At 37.1% G+C, this 17,469-nt stretch overlaps 1 long non-coding RNA gene across 2 annotated transcripts in view; it reads right to left on the bottom strand.

The window, feature by feature from the left end:
- LOC131482238 (uncharacterized) overlaps positions 1 to 17,469 on the bottom strand; it is a 202,138-nt gene that overhangs the window by 62,092 nt on the left and 122,577 nt on the right. For both annotated transcript variants that reach the window (XR_009246828.1, XR_009246829.1), the window contains exon 3: positions 3,686 to 3,753. This is a non-coding gene — a long non-coding RNA (uncharacterized LOC131482238). The remainder of the gene's footprint in view (positions 1 to 3,685; positions 3,754 to 17,469) is intronic.

Genomic DNA, 17,469 nt, shown 5'->3' on the forward strand with positions numbered 1-17,469 from the left:
ACAATCATGATGTAAAAGTTCAGGTGCCAGCAAATGAACACAGCTATCGAACAAGTTCTTCATGTTCTTATCTCCCAGTCAATTGCAATGATGCAGTAGTCCATTCTCTCTTGTCTCCTCAGGTTAGTGTTGTTTTACCTCTTCAGAGCAGCAATTTTCTTTCCTGCATCAAAATTCTGTGAGCACACTATCTTCTTCTGTTTAATTTTTCTTCAGCCTTTAGAGTTGACTGTGGATTCACTTCCTTTATGCAGAGTTTCTGACATGTCCTCCCAGGATCAGGTCATCCTCACCTACCTCTTCATGACAGCCTGTATTTCTTTAAGAAAATTTATGATTGAAATGAAAAAATAACTCCAGATTAGGTCATATTATCAATGTTGCTATAACGTCTCAAAAGGTTCAGAATTATTTATGTCATAACATCACCAAATGAGATATGCAGTGGTCAACCACAGTGGCAAACAGAACTTGGTTTTGTACTGAAAAGTATTTTTTTTAATTTTGAATACTACTCTGAACAAAGAATTATACTTCCAGAATATTGATTATATGAGTCTTCCATATCAACATAGACTCCATCGAAGAGATTGTAACTTATAAAATGTTGCACAGAGCAGGACGTATATACAAAAATCAACCCAAAATGAGACAGCTCGTTCTTCTATACTCACAGATTCAGGCACTTAGACAAGTTGTCTGGTTCTCCAAGACATTTCATGATCCAGAAAAGAAAACCTATGTTAATGAGCAAGTTTGGCTCAAATAACTTATTTAATTTTAACCCAAATACTAAAGTGCTATAGTTTTTTTTTTTTTAAACTTTTGGGCAAAGAATCAGTTGGTGAAAGATGTGAGTGGAAAGTCTTTATGTTTCATGCACATTTGGAACCTTAATTTCCTTTAAATAGCACTTGAAAATCCCAGGAAGGAGCACTTGTAGGAAAATACACACAGCTTTCCTGTCAGTGGAGTCAGAGAGCTGCCTTTACTATGTCTCTCAGGCTCACTTTGTAAATTATGTGAAACACTTTTAGACAGACACTAGCACTCATAAATTATACAGCTCATTTGCATATTCCAGTCATGAGACATTATGCAAAGTGACATGATTTGCATAATGGATTCCTCTTGTCGCTTCACTTGCTGCAAGCTTTTAAAAAACAAAATGAAATAAAATGAAAGCATGAAAAGGTGAAAGCATCAAGTCCCCAGCATTGCCTGTCTCTTTCCAACTACAGTATCAATTGCTTTCGTTTTCTGCAGGGAAGTGGGGTTAAGGAGATACAATATGTAAATACACACACATACAAACAAAAAAACAAAGAGCTTCCATATAAATTTCATTCTTAATTAGTGTGTACCTACTTTATCACTGAAACCCTTCACCATAAATACCATTCCGAACCAAGAGGAAAAGAAACAAAACACTGATTGATATATATATACATATATATATATATGTATATATATATATGTATAAAACTTTATAGAACTTTTTCTTTAAAAAAAATTTCCCCTATGCCTGTTATATTTAAGGATAGGGACAGTGTCTCTGTAATCAAAACCAACGCTCTCTCCCCATTCCCCATCAGCAAAGGAAAAAAAAAATCCAAATAAATAAGAATAAAAAACTAAAAAGGTACCAGGTTTTTGAAAGTTGCCAGCACAAAGCGTATCCTGGAAGAGACAAATCGACTGGGAGGGGGATGCGTTTTCCCTCGAGCAGAACTTCTGAAGGTTTTTCCTATTTTGAAAGAGGACGGGAGAAGACACAGGGCTGTGCTTTGATTATTTCACAAAATATGGAATGACTCCATGCATTGCACGGGCTGAGAGTGCCACACCGACTTGCATCGGCTCCACTCCAGTAAGCAGGCACCCTTCCCTCAGCAGTGGCTGGCTTTGCTGCGGGCTTTCCCTGCCCCCCCTGCACCCGTGCGGAAGGCAGAGTGTGCCAAGCGGCTGGCGTCTGTACCCTGTGGGAAAAGTTAACTGTAATTCTTCGGCTTTTAAAATCAATTAACCCGTGTGTTAATTAACGTCAAGTCGACGGGAGGAGGAGAAGAAGGGGAGGGAGGGAGGAAAGAAAAAAGCTGCAAGGGCGGATGGCAGAAGAGTTGGCACGGTGCCATCCATTCAGGGGCAACGCCACAGTTTCGTGCGATAGCAGCAGCGGGTATATGTTACGGGGACCTGTATGCGGGCCAGACAGTGCGGTAAAGCCAGGGAGATTATCCAGACCCCAGGAGCGAACAGCAAGCGGCAACGAAGGCACCAGTGCCAGGATTACAGCCCAGGTTGCTCCAACTATGAGCCCTTCCTCGGACCCTGGGACTCGGCTGCTTGGGGTTTGGGGGTCTTCCGCACCAAAGAAGCACAAAGCTGACTTTAATCACTTTTTTCCCCCTTTAAACTTGATTCTGCCGCAGTGGAGCTTGCACGGCGGATGTTTTCACACCCAGCAAGACAAAGGCCGTCGTTTCCGCCATGACACTGTTCCGTTCCAGGCAGAGGCCGGGATCCTGGACTCCATGGAGAAGCAGAAAGAAACAAGGGAAACAAACAACAAATACGGCAACAAACAGAAAAAAATCAACAACCGTCAGAACCGTTTGCCCATTTGCCCATGCCAAGGCTGATCTGGGCATCTGTTGCAGCAGAAGGCGCTTGTATGAGGCTTTTTTTTTTTTTTTTTTTGGTCAAGCTGTTGGCTTGTTCTCCATTCAACTTCATTTATAATTAACTTTAAAAAAAAAAAAACCCACCACTCAGCCTAGTCAACAACAAACAAAGAGAAAAAGCAGACATCGGAAGAGAAATGCCATAGGAAGCGGCATGAATGCACGCCACGGCCGGTGCCACTTGCCATTCGGAAACCTCAGGGAAACATGCCAGTTCCACAGCTCCGGAGAAGGCAGGGGAGGAAGCTCGAGGTCTACACACAGGAATCATCAAGAAAGAACATGGCTTTTACAGTCCTGGATTGCAACTGCAGACAGCCTCTGCTGGGAGAAGAGAGGGAATATTTAAATGGAGAGATAGACTGGTGTAAAGGAACAGCTAGGCATCCGTCGGTTGCATAGAGATACACATGTAAGGCTGTATGTGTATATAAGTACACATCTTTTCCGACAAACTAACTGTTTCTGTGTCTATATTTTGGCACTACAGGTATGGGGATGTATGTAGGTGTATATGTTTATGCGTATTCACACCTCTGTGGGATCTGTGCATGTGTTAGAAAAAGAAGAGGGCAGAGAAGAGAGAAGGAAATGTGTGTGTGTGTGTGTGTGCGTGTGCGTGTATGTATGTGGGCATACATGCCACTTTTTGGACCCAGGTATATACAGACGACAAAATAAAAATCATACTCCTGCAGCAAGCAGGCAGCCAGAGATTTATCTACATTCACTGCTATCACCAGGGAGATGAATGGGGCCGATCTGAAGCCCTTTTACAAGATCCACTATGGGAGTGGAGGAGGAGGAGGGATGCCACACAGACATGCACAAACTTGAAGGGAGAGGGATTTGGACAGGGCTACTGAGGAAACCCTGGTGGCACAATACAGGAGAGAAGGGCAAAGAGGCTGGTTTCTATGTTTTAGTGGTTGTTATTAATTTTAAAAAATTGTTTTTTCCCTAAATCTGCAAAAAGACTTCAGGAAACGGCTGGTACTTACGTTGTCTGCATTGCTGTGGATCCTTAAAGGTGTTCTGTTGGCACCAGGCGCCGAGCCAGGGGCAGGCGCTGAAAACAAAGAGAGAGACAAAAAAACATATAGTCATTCAATGGGAATATTAATTGCTGCTCTTGTGGATTCTACAAAACACAAACTGTTTTTCTTTTTTTTTTTTTTTTTAATGTGGATTGGCGCGTGTCCCTTTCGCTTGGAATATACAAGTAGTGTGGGATTTACAGCCCAGTTACGGGACTCAGGATTAACCGCGCTGGCATCTTTTGGGCATATTCTTCCTTTTAATGAATGAGTTTCGCTGTTAATGAGGAATAATCGTTGGGCTAATGAGCTTTGAAACATTACGAGAAAAGAGGTTTTTTCCCGTTAATCGCTGTGGTGCGACTGCATGGATGGATTACAAAAGAGAGGAATAGGAACGCAGTGCAAAGGGGGGGACCCCTCTCCTGGAGTGGGAGAAACACCGAAATGGGTGAAGTGTCCCTGCGTCTTTCCTTCCTTCCCTCTTCCCACTCTCTCTGCCAACTGCTATGGGTTTCCCTAACCCCCGCAATCAGAGTGGATGGTCGGGAAGGATTATTACAAAGAGTGAAGCCTCCGCTGTTAATGTCTCCAGTGTTTAATCATCATACAGTAGAATGGTTTTATGCATATTTCATTTGCATATCATTAAACTGTGTTAGCACGGGGCATTCAGATCCAGCAGAAGTACAAAGTTGGGGAGAAAGGGAAGAAGAAAAGGTCGCTATGATGCTTATCTTCAAACGGGGACATGGTCCATGATCTGTCTTCTACTTCTGCTAAAATCATTATGACTTGGAAACCTTTGAAGTTGGATACAATCTTGGATTCTTCTAATTCCTGCAGAGCAGTGTATTAAAATTGAAAAAAAAACAGCAGAAATGTTCCTACTAGACAATTAAAGGAATATAAGCTCCAGTGTGTTGAAACTAGTAGCTCTTTGGGGAATGCAGTGGCAGAGGCTTCTACAAATACTAACACTTAAAAAATAATAATAATAATATATTACAAACAAGAAAAATGAAGATAAGAAATATTATCATGCGGATTATATGCGTTTCTTTTGGGGGGTACTGAACTAAAGAGAATGAAGAAGCCATCGGTAATTTATCCTTTCATTAATGAACAGTCACCTTTTTGTACGCGTTTGTTTTCTGTTTTCTTTTTGAAGAGGGATGCTGTCACTTTTGAGGCGATGAGTCAATTATTTTGTAGCTCTGATCTTTTATCCCCTGCACCCGAAAGGAAAAAAAAAAACCGTGGTGGTTAGGGAACATGTGAGTATTGGGAGGATTTTGGGGGGAGACAAGGAATACAGTGAGTTCTTTGTAGATCTTATACATGCACAACATATTAATTGGGGGCTTTTAAAGCTGCCTCAATAGGCTATTTCATTCTTGGTAAAACAGCAGCTGGTTAGCCACTGTTGGTGACTCTTCAAATATCACTTTAACTATTTTTATTCTGTCACTGTTTTGTTTTTCACCACCCAAAAATGAGAAGATAATGTCACTCCTTCTTTATCAAGGTCCCTCTCCTCCATCTTCTTCACTTCCAATTTCCAAACTGTAAAACAATGTTGGTTTAATATTGAATCCTAGCCTTCAGCTAACTGGCACAACTTGATTTGGAAATGAGATGCTGCTTTATATTTAAATTACCCCTGCTCCTCCCTTATCCTCCAAAGCTTTGTCTCTGCTATGAATATTCAGATGAAGCATGATGTGATTACACTGTACAATTACTTCTCTCCATGGTGGTGGCAGGGGCTGCGAGGCAGGCAGAGAGCCAGACAGCTTCGACGCCAACAGAGTTTTGTTTCCGGTATTTTCCTATCTCCTTGGCGCCACGGCACACGCAGATGTCGCTGTTGTTCTTTATAAAGCCCTAATGATATGCAAAAGCATAACGACTTGGTTTGGACGCAAACCATCAACGAAATATTATGGATATCTTTAAGAAAGGGGGAGAGAAAATTCTGACTGAAGGAATGTCCATATAAATTATTTTTATTTAATGAATTCAAAGGATGGGGTGAGGGCAAGTCAGAAAGAGTCACATGGAAAACATGCATAATATTAATATGCATAAAGAATTCTCACTGTGGAGATGCTCCTCACTACGGCTCACAGGACAAACACCTTCATTAGGAAATAGCTCAGAGCGACTCCAGCATTTTGCTATTGCTTTTTTTTTTTTTTTTTAATTTTTTCTGGTTTTCAATGAAGAGTCAGACAGATGTGCTTCTTTTGCATGGCAGCCTTGAGATGGATACAAACTGAAATGTGCTGCCCAAATAGCATTTTGGATGGAAACCGGAACTGAGCAAGGGCACGGCTATGGAAGGGAGGGGAGAAGAGAAAAACACGAAGAGAAAGACACTCCGGGCTACAGCATGGCGTTTTGTAGTACAGGAGGTTTTCAGAAACCATCTTGGTTTCATTAGGCTCAGATGTGGGCTTCTGATGCGGGGCGCTCTCCAGTGCCTACCAAGATGAGTGCTGAGGCTGAGGAAAGCAGCGGCAACTTGGTGCCTGTTCCCGCAGCTGTCTGCACAGCTCAGAAGCCAAAGCACACCTGCTCCTATTTGGGGGATGCAGTAGAATACCTCCTGGTCCAGGTATTTGTGAAAGAAAGAATTCTTGGTGCTTTCATAAAATATGTTATTAAAGAGCTTATGGAATCATTTGGGTATTGATAAAGGGGGCCTGATAATATTTATGCCAGTAATTTGCAGGGTAATTATTTCTGTGGTTTTCTGAAAATCTCAGAATGTTGAATCGTAAGTGTGGATTGGTGTATATTTGCAGTGAATAGAAATTGACAAATAGTAAACAAACTTGTTGGGATATCGAAAAGTGATTAGTATTCATTGCTACAAAGGGTTAATTAAAAAAAAAAATACAAACCAAGAAGCATTAGCCAGAAAACAAAATCACCACCAAAAAAACCACCTGAATTTAGTTATTTCCCTTTGTCAGGTGGACATAGTTCAAATTACTGTCTCAATTGAGGTGAAAATAATTTACCGTTTCTGCTTAAATTAAGTAGTTAGTCTTGATCTGCGTCTCCATAGATTCTTGACTTTTATGGCATAAAGTTGCCCTGGATCTGAATTTTCATACTTTAATTATATGTATGGCTTAAATTTGGAATACTGTCATTTATAATCTTGAAAATTTCCATTTATAAGTCTCTTAATTAAAACACACACATGCACACACTTTTCAACTGTTACATAATTTTCAGCTACTATTACGCAGCATCAAAGTACAAACTACAGTGAGTTGATTATGTGGAGAATGTCTATTTAATCTGAATTATTTATGCCTTTTAACCTCATCTCTCCCATCTTTGCTGCCAGAATCATGGCTATTAAAATAATACATATAAACAACCTAGCACAGTATATGTATATAAGTACCAAGTAAATTATTACATTTTAGTGATGCTATGTATATAATTTCAGTGTTGGTTAGCATTTGAGAGAAATAAGGAAAACAAAATATTCAGTTTTTCACTGTTACTACCAAATAAATATGAAGGTAAAGGCTTAGTGAAGAAGCACAAAACAGTTATCCTTGGTAAAAAGGACTGTGATTGATCTGTAATCAAAGTCAAATTATAGCTTATGTTAATGCATAATGTATAGGCCCATGGAAGGTTTCTTCTGAAAACAAATGTGTAATTCTGACATGATGACTGTGTTGCTTGACTTCTAAGTCTGCTAACAGTAATATCAGGCTTGCAGAACCAAAAAGTGTTCAGTATTTAATCATATTCAAAAGGCTGGGAGAACTCTTAGTCTTTTTTTTAATTAACATATATTTTTAAATAGGTAATATACTATGTTCAAATCATTGTAATTTATATCATGTAGAAACTAAAAAGTCTCATTCCTTCTCTTCTTCTAAGTCAAGAGTTCCCAACTCCAAATAAGTAGACATTGATATTTCTTGGCCATTCTTCAAGAATTAATAGAGCAGATTTTAATATACATATAAGATGTCAATATAGTATATTTTTCTATATACAAATAGTAGTTTCTAAAAAGATTTATTAGGGTTTTATACAAACACAGTAAATTTGCTGCATAGTTTTAATTTCTTCATTAATAGTAATCATGCTGTTCCTTTTCCCTTACCCTGCTTTATTTCACTGGTAAAGAAGCTACAGTGTTAAACACAACTGGGCAGTGTTGTAAGTGGACATCCTTATCTTGTTCATGATCTTAGAGGAAAAAGAATTTTATTACTGAAAAATACACCCTTTCTTGCACTGAATAGGGTTCCGCCTATTGCTACTTGCTAACATTTTTCTTTTTTAAGAAAGATATACTTTCTTAATTTGAAAGGCAGGGTTATAGACAGAGAAGGAGAGACACAGAGATCTTCCATCTGTTAAACTTCCCAAATGGCTGCAACAGCCAGAGATGGACTGGCCCAAAGCTAGGAGCCAGGAGCTTCTTCCGGGTCAACCACGTGGGCCATCTTCTGCTGCTTTCCCTGGTACTTTAACAGGAAGCTGGATAAGAAGTGGAACAGCTGGGACTCTGACTGTCACCTATATGAGACACTGGTGCTGCAGATTGCAGCTTTACGCAACAGCAGCACAGGCCTGCTAATCTCAAAAAGTCAGGAATGGGGGGCCAACACCATTGCATAGTGTGCTAAGCTTCACACGGTAGTGCCAGCAGTCCCGTATGGGTGCTGGTCTGTGTCCTGGCTGCTCCACTTCCCATTCAGCTCTCTGCTTATGGCCTGTTAAAACAGCGGAGACTGGCTAAAGTCCTTGGGCCCCTGCACCCATGTGGGGCACCTGGAACAAGCTCCTGGTTCCTTGATTCAGGCCAGCCTAGCTCCAGCTGTTGCAGCCATTTGGGGAATGAGCCAGAGGATGAAAGATTTCTGTGTCTCTCCTTCTATCTGCAGCTCTGCCTTTCAAATAAAGATAAAATAAATCTGAAAAAAAAAACCAAAAAGAAATATTTATTAAAATTTTTCTCAGATGCCCTTTCTGCCTCTACTGAAACAAACAGCAACTTAATATTTTTAACATAGTCAACTATAAAGATCAATTTTCATATGTTAACCCAACTTGCAATTCTGGAACAAAGTTCAGTTAATCACAATGTATTAATTCTTAAAATTTTTTTGAATATTTGACTTGCTGACACTTTTTCCAGACATTTGAGTAGAGCGTGAGAACTGGTTAATGCCACCGTTCTTGGAAAGACTTTGATATGTGTATCAGGGTCTTGCTTACCTCACACAATAAGCTGCAGAGTGGCTCACATTCCTCTATATGCTGAAAAAGTTTGTACAAGACTGTTTCTGTTTTGCCTTTAAATATTGGGTAGAATTTATCAGTGTAGCTATGAGGCCTGTAGATTTCTTTGTGGGTAATTCTTCAATTATAAATTCCACCTATTAAAAAAAAAAGAGTTGTAGGATTCTTTGTATGTTTAACTTCTGGGAATTTTAGAAAGCTGTATTTTGAATGATGTCTGTCTCATCTTAGTCATCAAATCACTTGAAATTAAGTTGGTATGGTATCATTTTATGCTTTTTATTGTCTGTCATAAATTTAGTGATGTCACCCTTCCATTTTTATTGGTGATTTGTATGTTCTCTCTGTTTTTATTAATATTTTAAAAATCAGCTTCTGGCTCTTGATTTTCCTTGACTCACACTCATAGCTTTATCATTTCATTTATTTGAATTTAATCTGATTTTTCCAGATCCACTTAGGTGATTCTATAATGCCCTTTTTAATATTGTTGTATAAAGCTATATATTTCCTCTCTAAGGATTGTATCAGTTGAATCCTCTTTTCATAGGTTGTGTAATCATTATAACTGAAACAAAGACAATTTTCCCTTGTCATTTTCTCTTCAATAAATATTATTAGACATGTGTTAATTTCCAAATATTGAGCATTTTCTAAGCATATCATTAGTATGTTTCCAGTTTAATATCACTGCATTCAGAAATATATTCTGCATAATTTCCTCTCAAGAATTGTTTTATATCTTTTTGAGCATTTCTATCTGCATTTACAAGAACATACTGTTCTGCTGCTATTGATTTTCTTTGTTACACATTTGCTTATCTAGTTTCTGTTCCTATTATTTTCCACTGTCTATTTTCTTTGGGTTTTATTTTCATTCTATTCTTATTTCTTGAGTAGATATTCATATCACTGATTTTCAATCTGTCTTATTTTCTAAACACACATTTCAAGGCTATCCGTTTTCCTATAAATATAGATTTAGAAAACATTCCCAAATTTTATGGGTCATATTTTCATTATTACTTGATTGAAAATACTTTCTGATTTACAGCCTTTCATCTTTGGCTTACTTAAAACTATAGAATTTAAACTTAAAGTCTTTAGTTTGAAAGTCATGTATAATTTTGTTACTGTTACCCAAAATTTACATCATACATCTCTAACTCACTATAGATCATAAATTGCTCATACCACTTCCCAGACAGTAGTAGAACCTTTGACTCAGGTCATTTTGTCTACCTACTTCTGCTATTTTCTGTTACTGTTGAGATGCATTTTATTGCTCCCATATTTTAAACCTCAAAAGATGTCTTCATTTTTCAGTTGTGCAACCATGAGTCTTCCAGAATGACCTACATCTAAATAGTGTGTATTGTTCTTTGTTCTCTCCTCTGTTTTCATGTGCCTTCCTGAGATCATCTTCTACTTACAGAACTCCCCTTGGTATTTCTGTTGAGTCAGTGGTGCTGTTCAGTTCACTGAGTTTATGTGTGTCTGACAAGTTAACCCATATTAAGTTTTGAAAGATACACTGAGTTTGGAATTGGATTAACAATTATTTTATTCTAGCATTTCAAGATGTTATTCCATTGTCCTTTGGTCTCCAGCATTTCCGTTGAGAAGTCATCTGTCAGTCTTATCATTTCTTCTTTGAAGCTATGTATCCCTCTATCTGCTATCTGATACATTGTCTTAAGATTTCTTCTTTTTCCCATCAGTTTTACTGATACATCTAGGAATGTTTTTCAATATTCTTACCTTACATGGAATGGTGATGGCTTGATATCCTTTTTTCCTGTTGGAAACTTAGTCACTCTTAGTTTGAACATTTCTTCTACTGAAATCACTTGTCTTGAAGCACTCCCAATTACACATATGTTAAACATCTTAAATATTTCATATACATTTTATTGGTGTTCATGTTTAATTCTTTTTTCATTTCATGTTTTGGCTTGAATGCTTTTTAAGATCTATTTATTTTACTTGAAAGGCAGAGCTACAGAGAGGCAGTAGTAGGAAGAGAGGGGAGAAGAAAATATCTTCCATTTACTGATTCATTCCCTAAAATGGCTTCGATAGTCAGGATTTGGACCAGCCAAAGCCAGGAACCAGGAGCTTCATACGGGTCTCTCAAATGGGTGCAGGGACTAAGTCCTTGGGCCATCCTTTATTGCAACCTGCATTGGAAGTGGTGCAGCCAGGACCCACACCAGTATCCATATCAAATGTCAGCACTTCAGGAGATAGCTTCACCCACTATACCATAGTGCCAACTTCTAGATTGAATTTTTAAAAACCTATCATACAATACAAATTTCTCCTCACTTGTTACCAATCTGTTGTTAAATCTATTAATAGCTGTCTTAATTTCAGTTATTTTATTTTTCAGTTCTGGAAAACACATTGAATATGTTTCTTGTAAGTTGCAGTTCTTTTGTTCTCTAAAATATTATCAATTTGGAACACTTAAAGAGCGTATCTGTTAACCGTGATCTACAACTGTGAGTTTATGCCATATTCTTTTCTCTCTCATTTATCTTGCTTCATGATAATCTTATAAACTATTGAAAGAAAGCAAAATATTTTTGTCAAAATATATGTTAAAGATTCATTTTATTTGACAGGCAGAGTTACAGAGAGAAAGGGATACATAGCAAGAGAGAAAGCTTCCATCTTCTGGTTCACTTCCCAAATGGCACAATGGACAGAGCTGAACTAAGCCAAAACTAGGAGCTTGGAACTTCGTTCAGGTCTCTTACATGGGTAGCAGGAGCCCAAGTAGTTGGGCCATTATCCATTGGTTTCCCAGGTGCATTAGCATTGAACTGGATCAGAAGCCACATCTTTAACTGATGATCATATGTGATGGAAACAGGAAATGGTTTAATACACTGCAATATAATGCTAGCTCCTATATATGAAAAATGTTAAAGGTTCTGAAAGGTGATATATTCCTTTGATGAAAATGTATACCACTTCTGGGAGCAGGCAGCACAGAACAATTGCAAATTACCTCAATCCAATAAAAAAGTGAACTGACTAGAAGATAGATTACAGTCTTTGGAAAGCTCAAATTGCATCTGGTTCACTTCATCCCTTAGGTTCTATTTCCTTGACAGATCTTGACCTCCAATTTCTGACTTCTCATCATTGAGACTGCTAAAGGCTCCACTGGGGTTCCAGCAGAATTTTGTTCAGTTTCTTAGCCTCTTATTCTAGCCTAGATAAGTTAAAATGAAAAGATACATTCTTACTACAAGACCCCTCTAAAATAATTTCACCAACAAGGAAAGTATTTTCCTTCTTTGTGCATCTGTATTTATTCATAGTGATCAAAATTTCCAGTTACAATATTTCATTGATTGACTTTAAATTTAAAATAATATTTTGGAAAATCTGGACTGATTTTTGGCACCTCTTCTAATCTGTACATGTTCATAAAAACACCTACAGATAAACTGCTGATGCAATTTCTCAGACTCAAATGCAAATCTCCATGACAAGTTTTAAAGTAATACATCTGGGATAGGAGGCTTGAATTCCAGTAATTAGTTGTTCTCTTTTAATTTGCTCAATCTTAGGATACAATATCCTTAATCTTTCTTTTCTGAAGGTTTTGTCCTTCTTTATATAAAGTTTATTCTTTTCTGAATGTGTATTTTATTTACTTGAAAGAAGGAGTTACAGAGAGAGAGAGAGACAGAAATAGAGATTATTCATCTGCTGGTTCACTTCCTGAATGGGGGCGATGGCCAGGGCTGACCCAGGTCGTATCCAGGAGCCAGAAGCTTCTACTGAGTCCCACGCAGCTACAGAGGCCCAAACCCTTGCATTATCCTCCCATTATGCTTTTCCAGGCATACGAGTAGGGAGCTGGATCAGAAATGAAGTTGCTTGGACTCGAACTTGAGCTTGTATGAGTAACTTGTACCATGAGCAACAACTTAAATCATTATGCAACAGCACCATCTCTAAAGGTCATTTTTTTTTTTTGACACAGAAGACAAAGGAAACAGTTTTTGAATAAAATTCATCCCCCCACCCATTTTCCCCTTTCCTTCACTCTACATCTTTGCTATAGTAGATGTAACTTGAGTGTCATTTTGGAAGAGCTTTCATTTTCTTGAGTTATTTTCTTTTTTAAAGGTTATGTCCAATGGTATGAATTTGACACAGTAATTAAGTTGTCAGATGGGGCCCAAACCCAGTTAGAAGCTCAAACTCCCTGGGTTTGTGTTCCAGCTTCCTGCTAAGGTGTGTCCTGGGGAGCAGCAGGTGATGATGTAAGTAGTTGAGTCCCCACCATTTGGGGAGTAAATGCATATCGAGTTTTTAGATCCTGACTTCAGCCTGACCCATCCCCAGCTTTTGTAGGTATTTGAGGAGTAAACCAGTGCATGGGTGATTTTTCTTCCTACCTCCTGCATCTTTAGAAAAAATAAGACACACACACAACACGGAAAGATTATGTCCATAAAGTTATATTTACCTTCTATCTGCCATTTAAAAATGTTTGGTAACAATATCCAAAACAACTTTCTTTAATGATGAAAGTATGATGCTCAATTGGGTAGCAACTAGTGGACAGCAGATACAACTGAAAAAATGCATCTCTGATTTTACTTAAATTTAAATGTCATATGTGCCTAGAAGCCATTCTCATTTCTTCCTTCTACTGAGCATTCAGATTACTAGCATGGAAAACCAAAAGTCTGTAGTACACTCTATTTTCCTAAAATGAGATTTTAAACATGTACTTATTTCTTTCCTTTCTTTCTTTCCTTTTTTCTCTCATGTTTTCTGCTCTCCTTCCTTCCCTTCCTTTCTCCTCCTCCTCTTCTTTTTATTCTTTTTATTCTTTCTCTCCTCCCTTCCACTCCCCTCCTCTTCTCTCTCTCATTTTCTTGAGAATAAGAACAGTGATCCAGTGACCATCTTCTGTTTCACACCCCAAATGCCCACCCCAAGTGCCCACAACATATGGAGCTAGGCCACCCAGAACCTCAGTCCATTTCTCCCACCACCTTGAGTTATTCCCTGCAGTCTCCCAGGTTGCACAGCAGCAAGAAGCTGAAGCTGGGAGCTGAGCTGGTCTAGAACCCTGGCTCCCTGATATGGGACATGAGTATCCCAAGTGGTATCTTAGAGTCTAGGCCAAGTTATCAATTAAGAGTGCAGTAAAATGGTTGACTGCATATGGTAATAATATCTTGAGGTTTTTTTAATAGGATTATAATCTGGACTGTGATATCATGAGAGTACTTAAAAACACTAATGCCAAAAATAGATAAAAATAGAAATTTTGACAAAAATGAAATTCATATTTTTTCGTTTCATTATTCACAGTTTACCTTACTTAATGAAATACCCTTATGTACAGTTATCTCTTGATATCCATGGGGAATTGGTTTAAAATGTCTCATGAGCAGAATCTGCGATGTTCAAGCCCTTTCTACTTCAATTTATGTCCAGATCACATATCATAGTTAATACAACATAAATCTATGCAAATAATTATTCATTTTATTGTTTAGGGAATACTCAGAAGAAAAAATATCAATTCAAACAATATGATTACAGTTACTTTTCTGAAATATTTTTGGCCTGTAATTGGCTGAATATCTGAATGCAGAACACACAGATACAGAGGGTTGACTGTGCTATGTACTTGGCCAAGCAAGTTGTAGAACAACCATGCTGAGCAATTACTACTATTCCCTATTTTAATATAAACTGAATGTTTTCTATCACATTTCCACTCACATTCTGGCCCCTGTTGACATTAACTCTTTAATTAGTGTTATGTCTACAGTGAGGATATTCATGGAAGACACTCTAACCAACAGAATGCTAATTTGGGGATTAGCAATCTCAATCTCAGTTTTTGGCTAATTATTACAATGCTCTTGTGTGCATCTTTATGTATTTATACTGATGTATACATAAGTATTTCATAATTTGACATGAAACAGAAAGACTTAAATAAATGGTTAACATGTTTAAAGAGTATTATTAAGCATAAATTACCAAACATTAAAAAGTTTCTATTTATCTTTGTACCAAACATCTAAAATTATTATTTTAGTGAAATGAATAGGTTACTGTCTTGTATGGAAATGAATGAAAGATAATGAAACATAATATGAGCTTTCCTGATATCTTCCAAATGTGAGTATTATATAATATTTATGTTACATGAATAATGTAACATGAATTGCTTTCCAGATGAACATTGATATTTCTGTTCTGATCAGACCTATTTTAGAGGACACCAGTGTGAATGGAAAACAGCTCAGGCTTTAGATTAAAGCAGTTCTAATTATGATGGTTTATGGCTTCCAAAATAAGTCAGTAGCTTTTCCATGATATCGTCTGAGTAACATTTCAACTTTTTTTAAAGACTGTTCTTCTTTAGAAACTTTAATAATAAAAAAATTATGATTGAAAACAATCAAGGAATTAGTCACATTACAAAGTAATTATTTACTTTGCTATATTCTTCACCTAGAATTAACAAGATCTTCTGTGCATTTAAAAGAGTATTATTTTTAAGAATTTTAAAAAATCAGTGGCCATTTTAGAAGGCCTTTTATAACATCAAGCAAATATACCTCTATTTGTGCTAAAAATGTCGTAACTACTAACAGGGCTATAATAAAAGTGCTTCAAACTCATTACCATTATTACAATTATACCTTCCATTTGTCCAGGACTTTACAATGTACAAAGGGCTTTTCATATATACTGCTTCATTTCAGAGAAAACCATCACAGGAACATGCACTGATACTAATTTGTTTCCTATGAATAGTAGCACTTTTAAAATGTAGAAAGAAACCATGCCTGTCATTTACAATATAAAAGGAATACATTTTGGGCTGAGCTCCTCAAAAGGCGATATGGCAAAGCACAGGTTTGAGAATCAACAGAACCTATGTTGGAATCTCAGTTTTATTTACCTAATATCTAAGTGATTTTTGAGCCAGCTACCTAATCTGAATGTGATTCATTTTTCTTTCTCTTTGAATTATGGCTCCTGACCTGGCAAAGTAAGCTTAAATTTTAAAGAGTAGGTATTCTAAAGCAAATGCAGAATATACTAAGACTTCCATCAACAGTAATAAGGGTACTACTATAAAAAATATTTTTGAACTAACTTTATAACACTTCAATACAATTTTATATGTAAAGTAAATCATTAGATATGAGACAACAATTTGCCAAATATCAGAGATCAAGCCAGCACCAGATATAAATAGAGGTAAAATGCTGCTTCAGAAAGTAAATGAGACAGACCAGCCAGTGAAATGACACTCTAGGAAATCTGAGATTATGCCTAACCAAGTTAAAATCCATAATGCTAACACAGGATAGCAAGTAATACCAAAGACATAAAGGCAATTTTCCTTTGAGAGGAATAAAATGGAAGCACATTTGTGACGTGAATGTTGAATGAGAGAGGATGGAATCAAACTTGTGAAATAAGGATTAGTTTCATATAAAATGGGGTAAAGGCAGGAAATATGAGTCTGGAGTAATGTGACCTGTATAAGCAAATCAGCTCACCTAGAATGACCATATAGATTGTAAGGATAAGGATAATAAAGAACGGCCTGCATAGTTGTGTGTGAAACATCTGGCTAATTTAGAGAAAATTCCATTGAATTTCCTTGCAAATGTGCATTGTCAGTTACACAAGGGTCCTCAATTTAAAGTGCTTATTGTTTAAAATCATCCATCACTATTATTAAATAATATTAAGTTAAATGTGCTATTTACATAAAAGTAATACCATCTTTTCTGAACAACATGCCCTCATTTTGATTTTGTCTCAATGTTCTTTTAAAAACAGACTGGAACATTTAGATGGGGGAATCAGTCTATTTAAATATTATATGAGAGCTGTTTATATAAATTGCATATTTTTATGTCCACATTGCAGATAAAAAGCCTAGATAAAGCAATAATACATAATGAAAGGAGCATACTAACATTTTAAACATGCATGTATACATTTTTTTCTCACTTTCCCCATTCTTTTGCCAAGATCAAATGCACATGATTAGTGGTAGCCCCTGACAAAATATTATTTTTTTCTGGCATTTATCAGTTGGTTCTCCCTGTTGTCCTTTTAGGACATTTACAATTTGAAGGATTTCACAAATTGTATTGAAACAGCACTGGGAAATAACAACAGCTTGGTTGAAAACATCCTGATAGTTGTGCAGGGCACACAGGAAGCATTCAATCAACATCTGACTTACCTGATTTAAAAAAAAAAGTTATTAAATACTGAAAATCATTTAATGGTACAGAAAACAAATCAGCCACCGTTCGAAAATGATGCACACGATTTTAGTGACACTAACACTGAGGTGTTGAAGTATTATCCCCATTTTTTGTGATTCTCTGGACAAAGGATGTCGGAGCAAAGAGGCATCCATATTTACTGTAAAC

Source organism: Ochotona princeps, chromosome 16, assembly GCF_030435755.1.
Source record: "Ochotona princeps isolate mOchPri1 chromosome 16, mOchPri1.hap1, whole genome shotgun sequence".
Taxonomy (NCBI): domain Eukaryota; kingdom Metazoa; phylum Chordata; class Mammalia; order Lagomorpha; family Ochotonidae; genus Ochotona; species Ochotona princeps.